This window comes from Canis lupus, chromosome 23, assembly GCF_003254725.2.
Source record: "Canis lupus dingo isolate Sandy chromosome 23, ASM325472v2, whole genome shotgun sequence".
NCBI classification, from domain to species: Eukaryota; Metazoa; Chordata; class Mammalia; order Carnivora; family Canidae; genus Canis; species Canis lupus.
This window is the reverse complement of record NC_064265.1, coordinates 17,589,703-17,614,048: the sequence shown is the minus strand read 5'-3', so window position 1 is coordinate 17,614,048 and position 24,346 is coordinate 17,589,703. Positions and strand designations below refer to the sequence as shown.

The 24,346-nt window shown below is 36.5% G+C and overlaps 1 long non-coding RNA gene across 1 annotated transcript; it reads left to right on the top strand.

The window, feature by feature from the left end:
* The first annotated feature begins 6,883 nt into the window (after positions 1-6,883).
* LOC118352139 (uncharacterized) lies at positions 6,884-13,430 on the top strand. Its single transcript, XR_007405352.1, has 3 exons — positions 6,884-7,020; positions 7,633-7,816; positions 13,240-13,430. It is a non-coding gene; the product is annotated as an uncharacterized LOC118352139 (long non-coding RNA).
* Positions 13,431-24,346: the final 10,916 nt, after the last annotated feature.

Sequence of the window (24,346 nt, the reverse complement as noted above, 5' to 3'; positions counted from 1 at the left end):
GACACAAAGAACTTCTTTTGATCTCATTATTTAGGGTAAATTTGGAAGACACATTTGTTAAAAAATATATCAGTACTTTTATCTCCAAAAGGCAGTTTATTCACACACATGCTCTGAAAACCATAACCTGTCAGATCATGCCATTCCTCTGTACTTCTGTCCATGAAGATGAGAGTTTTCCCAGGAGAGAACAGAGAGCCAGCAGAGTTAAAATTGGCAAAAAGGGCACGAAACACATGTGTTTGGGGGTGTCAGAGAGAGCAGAAAGTATGAGCATCCAAAACTGAGTGCCTGCACTCCTCATTTGCTGCTGCCTGAATATTTACTGGTGTGAGATTATAAAGGTTTCGACTGGCAGTATTCTTTCTTGGGCTCTGTATTTTTAGGAAACAAGTAATTCAACTTTTCAAGAAGGAATATGTCAAATTATGAAAGACGAAGAAATTGATTTTGGGGAAAATGAGATAGATACATTATTTGCACTTCGACATATTTACTGTGAAATGAAAGTACATCTGTTTCTAAATAGCCCTTTACACCGCAAAACAGGTAAAAGTCAAAAGAGTGAAAATATCACCTGGATAGGTGGTAGATGCATCTAGAAATTGGATTTTCAGAGGACTCTAAACAAGGTCAAAGGGTGGCAACATAAAATAATTCCATACTGTTTATATAAACTGCATTATGTGCTATTCTGAAATGGAACACATTTTGTAACAACTAAAAATCACTGAATATTCCATCAGTTATTTCATATATGGATGACAGATTTGCATCAGTGCAATATAATACGGTCAACACAGTGAAATCAATATAGGTCTTTGTTTTCAGTTCTGAAGATATTTTAAAACCTGTAGTGCCTCTAAATTACACTGACTAATATTTTACTATATCGATAAGGGTAAATCAGCACCCTATATTTCATTACATTGATTAAATGAAACATTTCATGTGTAACTATACAGAATCATATGCTGACTCTAGTCTTAAAAAACAAAGCATTAGCTTAATAGCCTTATTTTATAGATATGGAAACTGAGACCCAGATGTGATACCTTCTCATCCTATACCTACTAGACTTTCTGTTACTCACTATATCATATTGTCTTTCCTAACAATCCTTTGATGTGGAAATGATATTGGAGATACTTGTCTAGGTATGCTGGATGCTATGTTAAGTAATGGATGATGGATAAAGACTCTACTGAATTAGTTAATGGACATGAGAGCATTTTATGCCCTGTATATATACCCCTATAAATTATGAATTCTAAAATTCAGCTTGTTTCTCATTAGCATCTCTTCTTCCAGTGCCATGAGCTTACCTTCACACTAGCCAAGAGATTTTCCTTCCCTGAGCCTCATGGTCTCAGGGTTTTCTCCTTATATGACAAAGCAGATAGTGGCCTAGAAGTTAGTGTGTATTTTGCTTTATGTAACTAAAAAACTTACTACCAAATGTTTAGCTAATGAAGACATTTATTTATCTCACATAGCAAAAATGATGTCTATGAGACATTAAAGTGAAAATGTCAAGCTAGGTAGGTGGACCTTGAGTCTGCAGTTCTGAGACAAGGCCAAGCTAGAGATATGGGATGAAATTGCTTAGGAGGAGTGACTGGAGGACTAAAGGGATTAGATAGAAATCAGGAGGAGAGGGGGAAACTAAGGGTGTATGAGATGTGAACTACAGAAAACAGAATAGTTATATCCTAGAAGAGATGTCAGGAAAGGAGTGGTCTATTGTATCAACAGGTGCTTGGATGTCAAGAAACAGCTAGTTAATATGGTATCTGTTCCTTATTTTATTATTTTATTTTATTTTTATTTTATCTTATGGACTACTGACCTTTTTTCTTTCTTGTTCCATATTTTAAAACTCCTTACATTTAATGGACACTTTTAAATATTGGGAATTTTAATCAGCCCATCTATTGATTAAGAAATCTGTTTTGGGGTAGGGAAGAGTTTTGTGTCCTTCAGATCTCACCTCTAAGTGACTACCTATTTTTAAAAAATGAGATAGAATTAAAATCTCCCAATCAATATTTCAGGTAGAGTACTTTCTTTACTCAGTCCCATGTGAGGAAAAGTAATGAGATTATTCTATTAATTCAGAAAAACAAACTGAAGATATAGTTCTGAAGAGAGAGAAGCAAAGGTGAGAAAATGAAATCTTTAGAATTTTTTTGGACTTTCTAGTACAAATCATCTGAGCTTCTATATATTGAATGCTTAATGTTATAAATTCAAGCTACATCTCATTAAAGCATGTTTTGGTACAACACCCTTAAGGCCTAAGGTGCCAAAGATCACTAGGTTGTTGAAAACTTCTCTGACTCAGGATCTGTTGTTGTCACAAGTCTACTGAACAGGAAGAGAAACCTACTAAGCATGTGCTAATGATCAATCACTATGTACTTTCACATCGATTATCTCTTTTAATAGTGAAATGGCCTTATGAAGGGTATTACTAAGCTCTTTTAGGAGCACATAAATTGTGTTTCAGAGCGATTAGGTAGCTTGCCCAAAATCACACGATTAGTAAGTACCAAGGTCAGGGTTTGAACATATAACTGTCTGACTCAGACTCTCTTACATCTCCTTTTCTTAATGTAAGACCTTTCTGGCCTCTTTGATCTCCTGAGGCTGCCCTCACGCATTCAGGCATGTGTAGAGGAGAGCAACCAGGGATTCCTCTGTCTAGTAGTGTTTGGGGGTCCATTTAGAGCTAAGGCTGCTCATGAGCAAAAGATCTTAACTGATGATTCATTGAGATAGACCTTTGGCTTCAGAGGAATGCATAAAGGAGACAAGTCCAGGTGAAACTCTCCAGGCATGCTGGAATCATGGGACCGGAGGAGAAAGAGCATCTCAGGACACATTCTGTTTTTGTCTTAAACCCTCTCCTGTCTAAGGAAATTGCTTTTTCTCAGAGCCATCCCATAGCTTCAGGAGATTCTCAAAGAACTTGAAGATTGATGGTATGAGCCTGATAATGGGCGAGCAAGTCTGTGACATTTGGGTTCTCCTTTATCATAAACTGTAACTTAATGAAGACATTGTATGTGTGTGTCTGTGTGTATGTGTATTAATAATATATTATATTCCTAAGAGTATAGGGTTGAATTATATCTCTCCAAAATTCATATGTTGCAGCCCCAACATCAAGTACCTCAGAGTATGACTTTATTTGAAAAAAGGATCTTTGCAGATATAATTGGTCAAATTATGATGAAGTCATTAGGGTCAACCTTAATCCAATATAACTGAGGTCCTTATAAAAAGGGGAACTTGGACATAGAGACGAGCATACAGGGAGAGAGCTATGTGAAGATAAAGGTAAGGATGCTTCTCCAAGCCAGGGAACGTTAAAGATTGCCAGCAAATGTGTGTGTGTGTGTGTGTGTGTGTGTGTGTGTGTGTGTTATTTACATAATTTTTTCTGATGAGTTTTAGTTTCTATTGGAAAGATGCAGATTGTCTGGGACACAGTCTCATCCTACAACCTGATCACTATAATGTTTTTTACAATTCTCATGGATAACTGTTTCTTAACATTTGATCGTCTTTCCTGGATCTCAGTGAAATAACAAATAAAATGTGCATTTGAAGCCATCCTTTATAGTTTTGGCTATCATCAAGGTGTATACTATATATTATAATTGGTGCTAAGAACTGGAGCAAGAGTGAAAGTGAGTAAGTGGACAAGGGACAGGGGCTATATGTGATCCATAACGAGGACAAATCAGTTTTCTCACTGACCAGACTGATACTTTACGAAGAATGTACTCTGTGTGAACAAACACTTCTCACTTTCATTAGGAGGAAGACTGGCTTCTCTCTGGGTGATGGAAATGATAAATAATCTTAGAGAGGGTAGGCTGTTTGTTATACACTGGTGCATTCACAAAGCGCTTGGTCAACTCTCCTGGAACAACATAATTGGACCAGCTGTCCATTCTGGTCTTCGAAAGTTTTTTGACACAGGAAGGCATTCTGTTGGCAAAGTCACGAGTGATGCAATTCATAGCACAGTCTAACATTCAGAATCAGACTGGGGGGTCTCCTGGTGACTTGATCTTTCATGCTATCTCTCAGACTCTCGAATAGGTATTAGCAGTCATACCATTGTGGAGTAGAATGTTCTGACCCCTTTACAGACATACAGGTGGGCTTCAGTTGGAAATCTGTACCTCCCCGTATTATGTACAAAATATTTTCCCTATGTGTATGTATACATTTTAGTAGTGAGACTTCATAGCTTTCAATGGATTCTCCAAAGGTTTTATACCTTTTGTGCCCCCACAAAAAATAATACAGAGGCAAGTTCCATTGGAATTCTCTAAGCGTGTGTACCATTAGCCTTATTTTTCTTTTTGCTGGTGGTCATCACAGAGGAGGTGCCAAGACATACTTTTGTGAACACCATTTTTAAAAGCACCAGAGATCCCAGGTGTTGTGTGCACCATGTACTATTCTAGGAGAGAAAACTGTTTCATGTTACAGAACATTGCAGCATGCATGAATGACTGGACAATGCAGTGAGTGTGCCACTATCCTGGCCAGATGACATTAATCACTTAATTCACCAAGAATCTAAGAATGTTAGGAGTTGTCTTATGTAAAGTTAACTTTGTTCATGTCTATATTCAAGGACTTCTGTCTCTGACAGAAAGTAGACATGATTCTAAGCCATTGTCATTAGTCAGATGCCTGCAAATCAATGTCTTGCTGCAAACCATCTCAGTTTTACACTGGGAGCTAGATTTGCAATTTTTAATATGACATGTACCCACCTGTTAGCTAGATTCATCAACTGTGAAAAATTCTTTGAAGAAATATGAGACAAAAATATTCTGAGTTGTCTTACCTTATTGATAACAGATGTTGAGACTTAGGGTCAAAAATGTTTATTAAAGTTTCTTTTTTTTTTTTAAGTTGCCTAGGAAAGGACCAGATATAACTCTTTCAGAGTGGAGTTGGATTTTGTCCAGCTTGGGAGAAAAGGGTCAAATTAGACTTTGGTATGATCCAGCATCATACTTCTATGAATAATTTTATTTTTATAACTTTTTCAAGTTAGTTTAGTTATTTGAGAATTTTAAAAAGTTGTATTTAAAAACATGAATAAAATTCAACACAAATGAGTACTGGGGAAAGTACTATCTTCAGGAATGGCAAAGTAAGATATTAATACCTTAAATATATAATTACCTTTTAAAATTAAATATGAAAAATTTTCTCACAATTAAAAAAATACCCATAAGACAGTTCACAAAAGAATAAATACAGTTGAATGTGACAAATATGTGAAGAAATTTTAATTTCACTCATAATTAAAGAGATTCAAAATACTCAGTTATTTTTATACCCTGATATTTAAAAGTTAGAAGTGATAATACTAAGTATTGCGAAAGATTTGGAGAAATGGTACACTCATAAATAGCACCATTTGTTTGGATGGCAATCTGTCAATAAATCACAAAATCTTTAAAGTGTGCATGCCTTTTGAGAAAGAAATTATATTCTAAATATTTTCATTCAAGGAAATTTTTAGTGAAAAATATATTATTTATAATAATACTTATAATACAAAATAGTTAAAAATCTCTTTTATCTCCAAAATAAGGATTGTTTAGTTGTGATACTATCAAATGATAGAATATTAAGCAGACTTTTAAGATTTAAGTGTGGAATTACATTATAGCATAGGCATATTTTTGCACACTTTAAAGAAATAGAAAACAGATTATGATACTATATATTTGCATAAATACGTCTAGCTTTCTATCTACAACATAGAGGGAAAATCTAAAAGGGCATACATCAAATGTTGACAGTGGTTATTTCAAAACAGTGGAAATATGAATTGTATCTCTATTCAGTTTTGCTTCTGTGTGTTCAAGTCTTTCTACAATGAGCATCCATTGTTTATATAACAGAAGTAAAAATGAATTTTAGAAATCCCATGTGCGTTTTCCTTTATTCTTTTAGCATTGGCAAACTATTTGAAGATGCTCTGGGTACTGACGTAGAAGTGTATTTGTGTTGGAGAGAAAAAAATATGTAGGTGCTTTCTGATCCTCAACTCCATTGAAAAAGAGAGTTTGGCAATTTATGATCAAGTAGAATAAATAAGTAAAATTGCAGGATTTTTGTCGAGTAACATAAACAGGAAATAAAACTTCAGGATATTGGGAATAATGAAGGGGCCAGTCTGGGAAAGTCAGATTTTCCAAGTGTCTGTGGAAGGTGACTTAATCCAGGTGATGTATATCTGGCTAGTTTCATCAAATATAAAAGTGTTTTATGGTAAAAATTTTTGCACCTTTCAGATTAGATTTCTCCCTTACTAGTCATCTTACTCATTGTTATGTGACCAGTTGAAACCTTCTATGAAGTAACTAAGCATATCATTACTACTGCAACCAAAAAGCAGAGAAAACAAAAGTTTTACTTAACTGTACCAACAAGAAGAAACCTTTTCTGATTTCCGTAGATTCAAAACCTGCTGCAGAATTTGCTAGGCTGGCATTACCTGACCCTTACATACTTCTGTGTACACTTAGCTGAAGTCTGTTGGAAATATTTTCTTCATAGCAGCCACGTAGCTTTGAAGGGGAGGAAAGTCTTTGATCAATAAGAACCTTGACAAGTATGGTTTTAAAGAATTCTGACGACTCCAAGTTGTTCAAAGAAAGGTTATTTAGGGTAATCCCAATTCATGCTGCCAAAATTTCACAGAGTGCCTTAGGAGAGTATGTGTCCAAGAAGAGTTTCTTTTCTTGTCTTGCCCCTCACTTGATATCCTTAAGCAAGATTCCATATGTGGCTCGCAAGAGAGTTCTAATGTTTCCACATCTTAGTCTTGGTAACAGGTAATAAATTAAGCCAGAATGGAAAACAGAAATGGGAAAAGGCCTAACAATGGCTAAGCTTTTAATCAATAAAACTGTGGTTTTTCCAATGGACAGATAAAATCCTGCCTTAGAAATTTCTCTGAAGCACTTATTGGATGTGAGTTGTTTTTTTCCTTGTTCTGTTTATTCTGCATGCTATTAAAAATTCAGCAAAAGTAATTTGACAAAATCATAATTACATTAAAATCAGTTAATATTTTAAGCAAACATTTGCTATAGTTTTATAACAACTTTGTTTTAGAAAATAGAAAGGCAATAAATATTATCCATTATCTTCCTGTCCAGAGATGATCACTTTTAATATTTTTATATATTTTAATCTGTCTTTATATACATAACAGTTTTGAAAATTGGAATAAAATTTGCATACTGCTTTGTAACTAGATTTTCTAAGTTTTAATTCAAAGCTATGAATATTTTAAACATTCCTTGGTACCAGGGTGGCTCAGTCATTTAAGTGTCTGACTCTTGGTTTTGACTCAGGTCATGATCTCAGGATTGTGAGATCGAGCCCCAAGTCAGACTCCATGCTGGATGTAGAACATTCTTAAGTTTCTCTCTCTCTTTCTCTGTACCCCCCCCACCTCTAAAACAAAACAAAACAAAACAAAACAAAACAAAAACACAAAAACATTTCTGAAATATTTTTTGAGAGAAAAAGAAAGCTACATAGTATTTTTTTTTCCCCAAACTTTCATTGAAAAACCAGGACGTATGCTGTATCCCTTTTCTGAAGAGCACCTTATACAAATGGAGGCTGTGGACACCACTTCACCTAAACTGAAGATGTTATTTTCTCAAACTTCAGTTCCCCAGAATTCATCATGGCATGGTCTTGGATCAGACTCTTAGCATCAATGTCCTGGCAGGATCATCGTCTTCATTTACAACAGGTAACTTTCCCTTCTTGCTGCGCTGCAGAGTTTTGTTTGCTTCCTTCAATGTGATGCCTGCAGGGGCTACCACCAAATCTTCCTCTTTCATCATGATCTCTTCCAAAAATCAGTCGTTCTCCTCCTCCTTGAGAAAATCAACTGCCCATACATCCTGTGCTTGTGGTTGGGATACCAAAGACGCCATGCTGGGCTTTGGCTTCAAACACATCCCACACTCAATCCTCAGGGCTGAGGATACAGGGTCTTTGATGAATCCTTGCTCATATTTCTTTCCTTTCTGAACTTTGTTGGCTTTGGAATTCAGGTATACAGTTGTAATAGATGAAGCCAATACCTCCTGTAAGGGCCTTTGCTAAGGCCAGACCAGCCTCTGTGACTGTGTCCATGGTTGAGGAAGCCAGGGGGGTCTTCAGAGTGATCTTTTTGTTTTAATTTTAAAGTATTTTTAAAATTTAATTTTATTTTTAAGTAAACTCTACACCCAACATAGGGCTTAAACTCACAACCCCAAGATCAAGAGTTGCATGCTCTACTGACTGAGCAGCCAGAGTGATCTTTCTTATCAGAGCAGAGGTCAGGTCCATCTGGTCTGCAGTGAGTCAGCATACCCAGTGAGAATGTGAAAGTCATTGTAGGTGATGCCATCCCCACACTTAACTGTCCCCATGGACAGCTAATGTTCCACGAGCCTGCTATTTGGGACATAGATGTGCCCCTGTTAATCAGGTAGTGGGCCATGACCAGTGTGTGGCAAAGCTGCATGTGGCTGAAGACCTGGCTGCAGAGCAGAATTTCTTAATTTATGCAGATCTCCTATTCTAAAAATATGTGAAAGAGAAATCAGTCACCCTCTCTGATTTTTCCCACTCATTTTCTCTCCTTACTCTGGGAAACGAACAAGGGGTAGTGTGGAAGGGGGATGGGGTGACTGGGTGACGAGCATTGAGGGGGACACTTGATGGGATGAACACTGGGTGTTATACCCTATGTTGGCAAATTGAACTCCAATAAAAAATACATATTAAAAAAGAGATAAATCAGTGATCTAGGCACTGTGAAGATAGAGTGGATAGTGAGATACAGTCTGTGATCTCAGTCAGCTTGTATTCTAGTAGTGAAAGAGCCAGCAAGGAGTAAACAGAAATGAAAATGCCTCTCATGAGCCATGTAAAAGAGAGAAAATCCAGACCATGCTCATAGAGTGTCAAGGGATAAGAGAGAAACTCTGATTTGGAGGGTCAGAAGGGGGTGATATAATGATCAGTATGATAGCAGACTGCTTCTTACACCATGTCATTGTGATCAAGTTCAAATGAGTTAACACCTATTAACTGCCTAAAACAGTGCCCATCATATACTAAGTACTCAGAAGATTCCACTCTTCTTAGTGTTGTTGTTATCGTCAATACTGTAATTGTATGGCAATTGGAAGAAAACACTGGCTACAATGCCACTGATATGAACTCTTTTCCGACTTCAGCCCCCAAATTCAATAGGCCATTAGTTTCTATAGCAAATGGCCTTCAAAACTCAGCTACTGATATCAAGAAGTCAAGCTGGCTGCCATCCATTAGGCCCTGGTTAACATTTCCCCTCCAATTTTCATTTGCCGAAAATGATCCAAGGAGCCATAAACTTGAAGAGAGTATTTAATTACTTCAATAAAATAGGCCCATGGTCTTCCATGCTGGTTTAATAACTACATTTCCATGCTTTTGGAATCACTTACAATATGCATTTTAAACCAGTGACACTTATTTCCTTTTATTATTGTTCCCACTCTGTTAATATGTGTTTATCTTATTTCAGTCTCGGTAGCCTTGATACAAGTACTTATTAATCAGAAGCCATTTAAATGCTGATATGCCATGTTCTACATTAAGGAAACTAAAAGAACACCAAGCTGCCAAGTACACATAGGTACTTTTCCTCTTAATTAAAAGCTGCTTTGTACGTATAATTCCTTTCCTGGCATTTTATGTGGAGGTATTCCAATTAGACTCAATGAGAATAGGGTAATTATAAACATAAGTAAAGATTCATAAGAATCTTATTTTAGGGACTTTACTCAGTGATAGATGACAAGTTAGTCTATCATGACCAGGTGTTCACTAATGGACTTCTGCAAATTTATAGAATGAGATCTCTGTGTGTAGAAACCATGGTTTCTCTTCTGACCTGGAGTGTTAAGGACCCCAGATACACTCACTGTCTTGGAAAACATCTTCAGGCCATTGTCTTGATTGGCTTTCACTCTTCCTGCAGGCTTTGATGTACATCTTGGAGATGCATTGGTTCATGATCCTATATAAATTCTAAAAACTGCAATATATGATAACTTAGTGGTAGAGGAAAAAAGCTTCCTGAAGGTTCTGAAACCATTCCCTACAAACACAAAAAAATGTAGGAAACAGAGGTAGAAGAGCTTATAAAATAGTAATTTAAGTCCGCCTGTCTCTAGATAACACATTGTTTGACAATAAAAATCCTGGCTATAAGAGGAGTTAGACATTGTACCATAAGAACCTCAGAGCCAAATACCTCCATTCTCTTAGCTAGTCTCTTTCATGGAGCATCCCAAAAGTTGGAGGTGAATTTTTGAGGCAAATATGCTGGGTTTTTAATGAGTGCTTTAGGAGTCAGACCCTGCATAGGTTTTAGAATTAGTTTCAGTAAATCCTCTCCTTAAACACACACACACACACACACACACAGAGAGAGAGAGAGAGAGAGAGAGAGAGAGAGAAATGAGAAGAAAGAAAGCAAGCTGTGGGCATCTTGTTAGGTTCTTTTGCTGGACTGAAGCAAATTGGGGTGATAGTGGGCAGCTTAGATGGAGTGTAAACAAGCCAAGGACTCCTATAGCATCCTAATACAAATCTTCATATTGTTTAAACAGTAGGAGAAGCGAAAATAGGCATCCTCTGGTCCAGCTTTCTATTTTACAAAAGCGATCCAGAGAGGAAAGGTCACTTGCCCTCAGATGTACCATATTAGTGCCTGAAAAGGAGGATGAACTCAGTTTTTCTCTTCTTTGATCTTGTACATTCCCATTATATTAGTCTGATTAATAAACATTACTCAAAGTTGATTCCCCTGAAAATGGTTTTCTTCACTTTGGGATAACTCTCTTTACATTAAAGACCCTCCCTTATAAGGAAAGAACTACAAAAATTTGCAATAAAAATGGACTGCATAAAATGGGAGTACCAGGATCTACTTTATGAAAAGCAGATGCCCATTCTCTTATGACATCTGTGGTTTAAACATTGATTGTCTATAGTTCAAGAAATTCAACAAAATTCAATGTCAAGATATCAAATCAGTTTCTAGTGAGCTCCATGAACAGGGATTACTCAAAAGAGGATGTATGCTACTATGGAGTCTGATTTGTTTTCTAGACCTTACACCTATTTAAATATCATAATTCTTCCCCAAATTTAGAAAGTATAGTATGGTGGTAGGCCCACTGAGAGAGTTTATAATACCTAAAAAAATCAGCAGCATAGATTTGAGGTCATGAACATCAAAATAGCAGGAAGTGGCTTTCTATAAAGTTCAGAATCAAAGCAACAAATTTTCCTCTCACATCTTATCAAGTCCCAGGCACCTGCCCATGAAATTGGCAGCAAAAAGATATTCTGTCCTGCCAATTACAGGTTTCTCAACATCTTGCCAACTTGCTTTGTCTCCACAACCTGGCAAAATGTGGCTATTGGCAGGAAAGTGAATATTTGAAAATGATTATAGTATATAGGGATTTTTGGTTCCATAATGTCTAATTGAGTAATTTAAAAACTGTTTTAGCACTAGGGATCGATTTGCTTTCTACTTTATAATATGGGATATACTCTGGAATTTGAGCCCTTTGGCTACTAGTCCCTCAAAGAAAGAGCTAGAATGAGGTCCTCAATGAATGTTATCTGTAACAAGGATAGTTTAGCAAAATATTAATGACTTCCGTACTTTGGAATTCCATGATCATAACCTTCCCTCAGGAAGGATGTCTCAGGAAGCTAACCTGAGACATCCAGCTGCCTCCTGCTACAGAGGAAGGGGATGGAAAGCCAGAATTTTTGAAATATCTTGACCATTTCTGGAGCCAGATCATCCATAAAGCGTGAAGAAAGTACCCAGCCGTCTATGGCAGCTGCCCTATTTGGCTTGTTGCCTAGGGTAAGAGAATATTGCAACCTGGAAATGGGAAAGCCAAATCCAGTTATTCTGGTTTGAAAGGGCTGTGAAGGGATACAAGGCTGTAAGGAAGTGCAATGGTGGAGTGGGGGATATAAGCAGCCCAAAGAGCCACCGGGGTGTTAAGTAAGGGGTGTTTTTTTAAAATTCACATTAAGGATTCCAGAATATAATGGTCTCATAGGTGACCATTCACCATATCAAGCCACATCAAAGTAAAATTAAAAGCACTGAAGTCTCAGCTTTCCTGATGGCTTGGTTCTTCTATGACTAGAGGTTCTCAAACGGTGACAACAGCATTAGCATCACTGGGAAGGTATTAGAAATGCAAATTCTTAGACCCCACTCCAGACCTACTGAATCAGGAACTCTGAGGGGGGGGCCCAGTAGCCTATGTTTTAACAAGTCCTCCAGGTGTTTCTTGAAGACCACCGTACTAGGGCCTGATTTGAGAGTCAGGAATTTCTACAGATCCCCAAAGGCAGATGGTCAAGCTGACGTCAAGCGTCTATGCCTTAGAGCCTACCCAAGTGAGAGGCAAGGGGCTCGTAGTATAGAACACCTAGGCCAAGGGCTGGATGGTGAATATGAAGTTATTCAGAGGCCTTTGTGACACCACTTAGAACGGAAGAGAGACTGAGACTATCAGGGACCACAACTGAACCTAGACCCAGCCAAGAGAGATCAACCTGACTACTTTAGGTACAAATGGAATTAAATCATTCATATATAATATTACCATATATAATTATACCACTATATATCACACAAGCTACCAGAGAGGGGACGTCTCAGAAAGATACCCGAGGAAGTAGAAGACACAGAACTTTGAAGGATCTCAACTTTGAAGGACCAAATGTTTATACTGGAGGGAAACTGTTGAATCAGAAAAATCTGGAACTTTGTTAATCGGCAGATCTGAGTTGTTCCCATTCCTTAGGAGAATAGGATCCATAAGGAAGCTTAGGCCAGTGCTAGAGGATAAATAAACTGTGTGTCTGAAAGCAAGATGCATAAATTTGTGACCATGCTATGCACTTTTGCAACTTTGCAGTATACTAGTTGCAGTTTTGCTGACCAGAATGCCCTCTGGAAGTCGAAATATTTCAGTATAGAAATGATAGAATGAAATAATTTTAAAATGGATTTTAAAATCATGGGAACTGCTCATGACATTTTTACAGTTTTCCCTTGGCATATTCTCCTCTGTCCTCCCTCTCTTCTAGATAAACCATCGAACGAGTTTTGCCAACTGACTCAGAGCCCTCAGGTGGAGGGAGTTTGGCAACATCAGAATGGTGGGCAAATCGGGAAGAGTCAGGCAGGAATTCCATATTTGGAGACTGAATGAAACAGAATGAATATGATGAGCCTAAAATAAATGGATATAAAATAAACAATAGGCAAGAAAACAATAGATTTCTTTGTTACTGGGATTAGTCAGTTTGCCCTGGATTTTTCAATTACTTCAATGTCAGGAGCATGATCTTGGAAATTCACACCAATGTACCTCAGCTGAGAAATATTAAAAGCTCTTTAGAAATGTTTCCAGGCAGTATGTTTAAATATTTATGAACAATTTCTATAAATGACTGCTGGCCAGTTGTAATAATTAGGTGTATTCAGATGATATAATAATCTCCCCATCATTTGAAAATGTGCTGACTATGTAATACTCACCCTGAAATAGCCTCTGCTCAGTGTGCTGACCTGCTTTTTCTTTCTGGGAAGATTGGCTTTTATTTTTAGTTAAATTAAAAAAACAATTTTTAGTTAAAATATAACTTTTATATAAGTTAAATTCACAAATCTATATGTATAGCTCAGTAAATTTTTACATATATATATGTATATATATATACATATATATATGCACCCATCTGAACTCCACTCAGATCAAGATATTTCTTTTTTTTAATATTTTATTTATTTATTCATGAGAGACCCAGAGAGAGAGAGAGAGGGGCAGAGACACAGGCAGAGGGAGAAGCAGGTTCCATGCAGGGGCCTGATGTGGGACTTGATCCTAGGACTCCAGGATCAGGCCCTGGGCCAAAGGCAGAGGCTCAACCGCTGAGCCACCCAGCAATCCCCAGATCAAGATATTTCTAATGCTTCAGAAGGTCCTTTGTCCTCTTCTATGGAAATCACTCCATCCTAACCCAACTATTGTTCTGATTTCTACTACCATTGATTATTTTTTTCCTTTATCTGAACTGATGGAAATGGAATCAAATGGTAATGATGGTTTAATGATTGGGTTCTTTTACTCAAAATTATGTCTTTATGATTCATCTATATTATTGCATTTGGCACAAGACCATCTCTTTTCATTGCTGTGTAGTATTCCATTGTAGGACTAAATCACAATTTTCTTTTCATAGACATTGGGTCATTTCCAGTTCTTAACTCTTACTAATGAAACTGCGATGATCATTCAGGTTTTTGATGAACATAAATATCCATTTCTTTTGGGTATAAACCCAGGAGTGGAATTGCTGTGTCAAGGATATATGTTTATTTAACTTTAATAGCCACTGCTGGATTTTCAAAATGATTTTACCAATTTATACTCTTATCCAAAAGGCTGGCTTTTTAAATGGGAGAACATGTATTGTATGTTTTCAAGGCAAGCCTTTCTCAACACTGGCTTTGTTGGGATGGCTTGTCTGTAGTTGCCTATGCAGGGCATAAGTACTCTAGAGAGGAAAATTTTTCACTTGTATAGCCCATTTTCACATTCAACTATGTATTTATCCATCAGAGAAAGATTGCTCATACAGGAAGCAATTTAATACAACAGAGCCAGTTTTTTTAACCCCAAATAATACATTTCTTTTTAAACTTTTATTCTTTTTTTCATGTTTGAAAGTATATATGGAAAGCGGAGGAGGCTGTGCATGTGTTGGGGTGAGGGCTATATGGGAGTACCTTCCTTCCCTCAATTTAGCTGTGAACCTAAAAGAAATAAACTCTTAAAAAACATACTCACTGTAGAAAAATCAGAAAACACAGGAACATGTATACAAGAGAATAAAGACTCATAATCTGTGACTTTTCTGACTGTATGCTTCTACAACTTACTAGGAAGAATTCTAGCCATATGAAAATCATTTCATTACACAGGTTTTGTAACCTGTGTTTTTGTTTATAATGTGCTTCTTTTACTTAACTATTTCATAGAATCTTCACACATCAATAGTTATAAATATGAATCATGCTTAATGATATCAAGAAACTTTATTGTATATAAATAACACAATTGATTTAACTATTCCCCTACTGATGGATGTTTATATTGATGCTTTGTTTTCTTTTAAATTTTTGTAAACATTTTATTTATTTATTCATGAGAGACACAGAGACACAGGCAGAGGGAGCAGCAGGCTCCCTGCAGGGAGCCCAGTGTGGGACTTGATCCCTGGACTCTGGGATCACACCCTGAGCCAAAGGCAGATGCTCAACTACTGAGCCACCCAGCTGTCCCTGTTTCTCTTTTAAAAATAATGATGTAGTAAGCATCTTTATGTATACATACTGTGCATATGTTAAATTATTTTCATTAGGATAAATTCCTGAAGTTTTATTTCCGAGTCAAAAGTGATGCATACATTCAATTTTAATAGAGATTAACAAAATGCCTCCCCAAACGCTGTGCCAAGATACATCTCTAGCTGTCTATGAGTGCAATTCCCAAACTCCCAAGAAGTTAGCTGTAGCATTCTTTTTAATCATCATTTTACTGGTCTTAAATAATGCCCACTTTTATTAATATTTACTTAACTACAAATAAAATTTAAAATAGTTTCACAATTCTGTTCACTATTTGCAGTTATTGCTTTGTAAATTACTTATTTGCCTCATTAGTCCATATTGCTATGTAAAAATTTTTGGATGTAGAAAAATCTATTAACATGTCTGCCACATTTGCTTTAAATATTTTCCTCTTTTATTTTTAGCAAATTGGTATTTTCATTATCTAAGTCTTTGTTTATATTCTCTAGTTGAATGTAGTGATTTTTTTCACATATTCTTCACAATTCTTATTAAATTCAGTTCTGATATATTTTGCATGATTACTGCTAATTTGGTTTTTTTTTAGTAAATTTATTTTTTATTGGTGTTCAATTTACTAACATACAGAATAACACTCAGTGCTCATCCCATCATCCCAACATTTGTGGTTTCCTGTCTTGTTAATTTTCCCCATTCTTACTGGTGTGAGGTGGTATCTCATTGTGGTTTTGATTTGTATTTCCCTGATGGCAAGTGATGCGGAGCATTTTCTCATGTGCATGTTGGCCATGTCTATGTCTTCCTCAGTGAGATTTCTGTTCATGTCTTTTGCCCATTTCATGATTGGATTGTTTGTTTCTTTGGTGTTGAGTTTAAGAAGTTCTTTATAGATCTTGGAAACTAGCCCGTTATCTGATACGTCATTTGCAAATAACTTCTCCCATTCTGTAGGTTGTCTTTTAGTTTTGTTGACTGTATCCTTTGCTGTGCAAAAGTTTCTTATCTTGATGAAGTCCCAATAGTTCATTTTTGCTTTTGTTTCTTTTGCCTTCGTGGATGTATCTTGCAAGAAGTTACTGTGGCTGAGTTCAAAAAGGGTGTTGCCTGGGTTCTCCTCTAGGATTTGATGGAATCTGAAGCAGTCATCAAAAACCTCCCAAGACACAAAAGTCCAGGGCCAGATGGCTTCCCAGGGGAATTCTATCAAACGTTTAAAGAAGAAACCATACCTATTCTACTAAAGCTGTTTTGAAAGATAGAAAGAGATGGAGTACTTCCAAATTCGTTCTATGAGGCCAGCATCACCTTAATTCCAAAACCAGACAAAGACCCACCAAAAAGGAGAATTACAGACCAATATCCCTGATGAACATGGATGCAAAAATTCTCAACAAGATACTAGCCAATAGGATCCAACAGTACATTAAGAAAATTATTCACCATGACCAAGTAGGATTTATCCCCAGGACACAAGGCTGGTTCAACACTCGTAAAACAATCAGTGTGATTCATCATATCAGCAAGAGAAAAACCAAGAACCATATGATCCTCTCATTGGATGCATAGAAAGCATTTGCCAAAATACAGCATCCATTCCTGATCAAAACTCTTCAGAGTGTAGGGATAGAGGGAACATTCCTCAACATCTTAAAAGCCATCTACGAAAAGCCCACAGCAAATATCATTCCCAGTGTGGAAGCACTGGGAGCCTTTCCCCTAAGATCAGGAACAAGACAGGGATGTCCACTCTCACCACTGCTATTCAACATAGTACTGGAAGTCCTAGCCTCAGCAATCAGACAACAAAAAGACATTAAAGTCATTCAAATTGGCAAAGAAGAAGTCAAACTCTCCCTCTTCGCCGATGACATGATACTCTACATAGAAAACCCAAAAGTCTCCACCCCAAGATTGCTAGAACTCATACAACAATTTGGCAGCATGGCAGGATACAAAATCAACCCCCAGAAGTCAGTGGCATTTCTATACACTAACAATGAGACTGAAGAAAGAGAAATTAAGGAGTCAATCCCATTTACAATTGCACCCAAAAGCAGAATTAATATTGTAAAAATGTCAATGTTACCCAGGACAATTTACACGTTTAATGCAACCCCTATCAAAATACCATGGACTTTCTTCAGAGAGTTAGAACAAATTATTTTAAGATTTGTGTAGAATCAGAAAAGACCCCGAATTGCCAGGGGAATTTTAAAAAAGAAAACCATATCTGGGGGCATCACAATGCCAGATTTCAGGTTGTACTACAAAGCTGTGGTCATCAAGACAGTGTGGTACTGGCACAAAAACAGACACATAGATCAATGGAACAGGATAGAGAACCCAGAAGTGGACCCTCAACTTTATGGTCAACTAATATTCGACAAAGGAGGAAAGACTATCCACTGGAAGAAAGACAGTCTCTTCAATAAATGGTGCTGGGAAAATTGGACATCCACATGCAGAAGAATGAAACTAGACCACTCTCTCTCACCATACACAAAGATAAACTCAAAATGGATGAAAGATCTAAATGTGAGACAAGATTCCATCAAAATCCTAGAGGGGAACACAGGCAACACCCTTTTTGAACTTGGCCACAGTAACTTCTTGCAAGATACATCCACGAAGGCAAAAGAAACAAAAGTAAAAATGAACTATTGGGACTTCATCAAGATAAGAAGCTTTTGCACAGCAAAGGATACAGTCAACAAAACTAAAAGACAACCTACAGAATGGGAGAAGATATTTGCAAAGGACATATCAGATAAAGGGCTAGTTTCCAAGATCTATAAAGAACTTCTTAAACTCAACACCAAAGAAACAAACAATCCAATCATGAAATGGGCAAAAGACATGAAATCTCACAGAGGAAGACATAGACATGGCCAACATGCACATGAGAAAATGCTCCGCATCACTTGCCATCAGGGAAATACAAATCAAAACCACGATGAGATACCACCTCACACCAGTGAGAATGGGGAAAATTAACAAGGCAGGAAACCACAAATGTTGGAGAGCATGCGGAGAAAAGGGAACCCTCTTACACTGTTGGTGGGAATGTGAACTGGTGCAGCCTCTCTGGAAAACTGTGTGGAGGTTCCTCAAAGAGTTAAAAATAGACCTGCCCTACGACCCAGCAATTGCGCTGCTGGGGATTTACCCCAAAGATACAGATGCAATGAAATGCCGAGACACCTGCACCCCGATGTTTATAGTAGCAATGTCCACAATAGCCAAACTGTGGAAGGAGCCTCGGTGTTTATTGAAAGATGAGTGGATAAAGAAGATGTGGTTTATGTATACGATGGAATATTACTCAGCCATTAGAAATGACAAATACCCACCATTTGCTTCAATGTGAATGGAACTGGAGGGTATCATGCTGAGTGAAATAAGTCAATCAGAGAAGGACAAACATTATATGTTCTCATTCATTTGGGGAATATAAATAATAGTGAAAGGGAATAGAAGGGAAGGGAGAAGAAATGGGTAGGAAATATCAGAAAAGGAGACAGAACATAAAGACTCCTAACTCTGGGAAACGAACTAGGGGTGGTGGAAGGGGAGGAGGGCAGGGGTGGGGTGAATGGGTGACAGACACTGAGGGGGGCACTTGATGGGATGAGCCCTGGGTGTTACTCTGTATGTTGGCAAATTGAACACCAATAAAAAATAAATTTATTATTAAAAAAATAATGTATAAACTCTACTTTGTCATGGAGCCTTTTTTGCTTGAAAAGTTTAGACTTTTATTTGTAGATAAGATTATAGGTTCACAGTTTTCTTGCTTGGTAACCTTTTTAGGTTTTTCTATGAGAGGTATGCTTGCTTGGTAAAATAAATATGGTAGCATCCATTCCTTTCTTTATTCTGTGAAATACTTTCAATGGCAAAGGCCATTTCTATCCAGTAATGCCTATTTTACACATTATTATATCCCAGGTACTGTGTTGGGTATTAGAGATACACACATGAGTAATAAAGATGTGGTGGCTTTTTGAAAAGAACTTATAGTGGAATCTGTTCCCTGAAAGTTTGAAAGAATTAGCCTGGCCCCAATTTGGGGGAGTAGAGTGCATGTACTTTTTGTCAAATTTTCTTATTTTTTCCATTTTAATGGCTATATTCCAGTTTTTTACTTTTGTCATTCATATTTTCTTGGAAAATTATTCCTCTCAAGGAGAGCTTGATACTGTCTTTTGAATTACTGTTCTCTATCTGTGGTTATATCTCAGCTCCTAATTTGTATGTTTCAGTTTTCTCTCTTTTTCTTTCCTTTGATTTCAAGTGATGTTACTGTGTGTGTGTGTGTGTGTGTGTGTGTGTGTGTGTGTGTGTAATATAAAGCAAGGAACAAATTACCCTCCTATCTCTACAGTTTTGTTACATTATCAATAATTTGCCAACTCTGAGAGGAAATACATTGAAGATGATAGGCTTTTTGAAGGTCCCTGCGCTGTGTGACCTTGGGCAAAGAATTTAGTTCTTGCCTGCAAATAAACTCTCTAATCTATTACTTGAGAAGAATATGAATTTCTTAAGACCAGGAGCTATATTTCCTTAATCTTCCCCAGGACCTGGGACAGTGACTCTTATGAAACAGGCTTTCAATAACAATTTGTTGAATTGAATTATCTGCTGAAGGGCAGAGAGCTTGATGAGATGGTTTCTTGAGGAACATTCCAGCTCTAAGAGCTACAATGCTGTATGAGAAGAACAATTACTGTGATGAGAAGGAGAGTACTGTCAAAGAGCTAAAGACATCATAGAAACATATAGACCAGAAACATATAGACTGGACCAAACATATAGATTTTCCTTTTTATGAATCATCCAGCAACATCATCACTCCTTCTTAATTTAATCATTAACTAACTACATTGTTGGGGAAAATATTGAATTATTTTATTCTGAACATTATAAAGCCAATTCTTTTAGCCATGACTTTACAAGGGAAAAATGAAAGAGTTTAACCATATGACCATAAATAAATAGCAAGTTGTTTCACACTCATGCTTGATTCAATGAATTTTCTAATTTTTTGTTAGCTGCTTTTCCTAAAGCCCAGCTTACAGAGTGTGTCCAAGTAAGTAATTCATATGATTTTGAGAGATATAAAGGAAAAAAAGGTCCCATACTTTAATAGATTCATAGCTCCCTATTAAGTATTAATTTGAGAGTGAACTTGACAAGTTACGAAAGTAAAACATATCTGTGTATTATTCTCTCTTACTAACACACTAACCCATGGCTATTTTTGTGTTTTTGTTTTCCCTCCCAGGACATTTTCTTCCACATGATGCTTGTATTTCCAAGAGCAATGCTTAGTGACTTTATTTTAGAATTTTTATTTAATTTAACTATGAATGGTAAATCTTTTCTCCCATGATCACCCACAGTGAATAGCTGTTTATTGTCAACACTAGTTTTGGGGTAAGCTGTGCCAAATCCAACTCTCATGTAAGCAATTACTCACTAAAAACTCCATGGAGATGTAATCATATTGAAAAAACTAAGTCTTATTATAATCCTGTAAAGAATATTGGTTATATAAAGTAATATTTCCTAAGCTTATAGATTTTTGAAAGATCTTATCAATTTGTTATATAAGCAAGATCAAGAAAAACACGATCATCTAATTTAACTTACTGAATGATCATATTTAATTTTTAAAATCATTGTTATTTTAATGAATTCTATTAATAGAGACACTAATAGAAAAAGGACTCACTTTAGACCCAAGTCCACCTTATCTTTTAGGATGGCAAGGTGATTGGTGAGCAACCTAATATTGTTTTCATTTGGATATTTTTCTCTCTAAAACTAACTCAATTTTCTTTTTAAAGCAAAATAAATGCATATTACCATCTATATGTCTTATTTGATTAAATACAATAAACACATTCTGCAGACCTCTTCTAAAGTCCCTTCCAGCACAGAGATAAAGAAGAATATACATTGACTGAGCTCCAGGCAGAAGTGATCACAATGTTTTGGGGTGAAGGGGGTAATGACTTGAGGTAAGGAACTCATTCGTGATACCCGATGCTAACCTAACATCTACTATGATAGATTCCCAAAAGCATTATGGCAAGAGCCCACTTCAGTTCTCAATATCCCATTCTGTAAAAAGAGGGAGAAGTATGTAGTATATAGAGGTATGTAGTTTTCTTCTAGTCAGATATTTGGTGATGCACTAATTTGTTTTTTTGAACTCTCATGACTGGTGTTCTTACTTGGAGTAAATGTTGGGAAAAGAAGGTAAACTATAACTTGAATGATAAGAATATTTAAGAAAAAGAGGTTGATGGTGCAGAAGATATGTATCATCATTCCATGAGGTTTTGGGCTCTCGGCTTAGTTCAAAATTGATGGTTAGAAATATTTATGTATGGCAGGAAACTAAAGAAGCATAAATCAGAAAGAGCTGGTGGACTCTGAGTTCCTGATTTTCATTATGTGGAGAAGCATGAAAGGCACTTTAAGTCTGAGTTCTTCCACTCACTTTCTTTAAATGACAATGCTCACTGATAGACTTCAGTAATTTTACTGAATACTAAGGCAAGCAGAATTGTTCATGTGGAATATTATCTGCAGAAACCTCCTTCTGAAGCCCTGACACTTCTCCCTTTTCCAAGTAATCCACATTATGACAGCACTTTGGCATGAAAGTGAGTTTTCCATTTCGTTACTTGCTAAATTGAAGCTATTTGATAAATGGCATAGATGCCACACAATGGTGTATACAAACGCCATGATATTTGACAGAAAGCAATTTTAAAGCTTTTACTTTTGCATTTCATATACTTATAGTCCAAGTTAGCTTGGGAAGTGGCTAGGATGTCATGACACATGCATGCCAAAATAAGCTTGAGTGTACATTTCATATGGAAAAGAAGTATAAGTTTGTATTCTAGTTGCAAACAAAACAATACAAAGAAGACCCCAATTGTGTATTCATCTGCTACATAATATCAAACTTCACTATGCACTTTGGATTTAGAAATTTTATCAGTAATTAATCTTGCACACTTTTCAAAACTAGGATGGATTTTAAACTTCACACCGACCGACACCTTTCGTGAAATAATGATAGTATATATGATAGACAGTTTATTCTTTGATCTTGCTTGACTGTTATCTTTCAAAAATGGAGCTCTGAAGATCACCAACTCTAAAAAATCTTGACAAGATACATGGGTTTCCACCTGGTGCTATCATATCCTTTTCTTACATTTTTGGTCTTTCACTTGTCAAAGTTACCCATTTAATGTTCCTTAGTACCTTAGAAAGAGAAAAATACCTAGTTACTCTTGAAAAAAAAATGTATTAGGTAAAACATGATGGAAACCCATAAATAACAGCTAATTGTCAGTCTTCGGTGCAAGTCAGTAAATTTATGCTTGTGTGATTTTGCTTGCAAAATTGGTGTGACTGTGTCATGTTTTCTTTTCTGTTATTCTCTTTCCCAATTAAAACAATAAAAAGGACAAAATGTGGTGAGGTTAACAGGAAAGACACACACACACACACACACACACACACACACACACACACACCAATTCAGGAATTCATGGGAACTCTATGTAAAACTAAAGAATAATTCTTTGTTGGTGTTCCAGACACAAAATAAGGTCTTTTTTTTTTTCCTGTGTAAATTCTCAGAACACTGTTGAATTGATGGGCAACAGGAAAGCCATTGACCATGATGGAGAACATTAGGGAGGTTTTTACACCTCTGACATATTTCCCACACAATGTAGAAGGGATCTTATGTGGCAAAAAGGAAAGTGCACAGACCCTGAGACAAAACATACCTATGTCCAATACTACCTCTGTCACTTAGGGGTTGTATCATCTTAACTAAACCACTTTGGCTTTTGTGAAATTTCATTCTCTTTTGTGTAAAATTGCCATGGATCTACCCAGTAGGTGGAGTTGTTAAGATAAAAACTGATAAAATATACATGTAGTACCAGACTTAGTGAGTCCTCAATAAATATTATTCCTTTCCAATATTTTCCAGTGTCACTTGTAGAAATTTTGTGAACAGAAGTTTTTAAGCAGTGCAATGAGGTAATTAAGGTCTCTCAATATCAAAAGCTACTGAAAGGGACCAAGATTTAACCATGAGTAAAATTATTCTTCCTTTTTTGAAGCATGATAATTGATACTTAAATGGGTGGTTTCATGCCAGGAGTAAAACAGAGAGCCCTAGTAGCATATATTGACCATTTGTTGATAATTTTTCATTATTAAAAAGATAACGTGTTAATTTTAGGAGAAGACACCAAAATAGAAAGAAATTGTTTTTAACTTCAGTTCCACAGTCCAAAGACCCATTTTGGCACTCTTTCTTTATTATGCCATTGGTTTGATTTCTCTTCACTTACATTTTTTCCTGGCAATTATTTGTCGTTTCTGGAAATGAGCTCCAAATCAAAATAAGATTATTTCCCCTTGGCATACAAGGCTTTGGCTAGAATATAAATTTTGTGTGAATAATAGAATGTTAAATCATTGCTCTCCTGAGCTTGTGAGTCATCCAGATACTTCGGTTTTCATGCTCATAAAAGACATGAAACTACTGAAAATTTAGACTTTATCATTAACTCAAGTGCTGGTCCTGCCAGTCACCATGTATTATCAATATATCAAACTCCAGTGGTAAAGAAAGCCAGAATCGCTACCATTAAAGGACTTGTAAACCCTTTACAAAATGGCCTCTTAGTTTTTAGAGAGTTTACAAGGTGGTTATGGTGTTCCATCAAACCTCAAGTCAAATTTCGGAAAGAAGTTTAAAATTGTTAA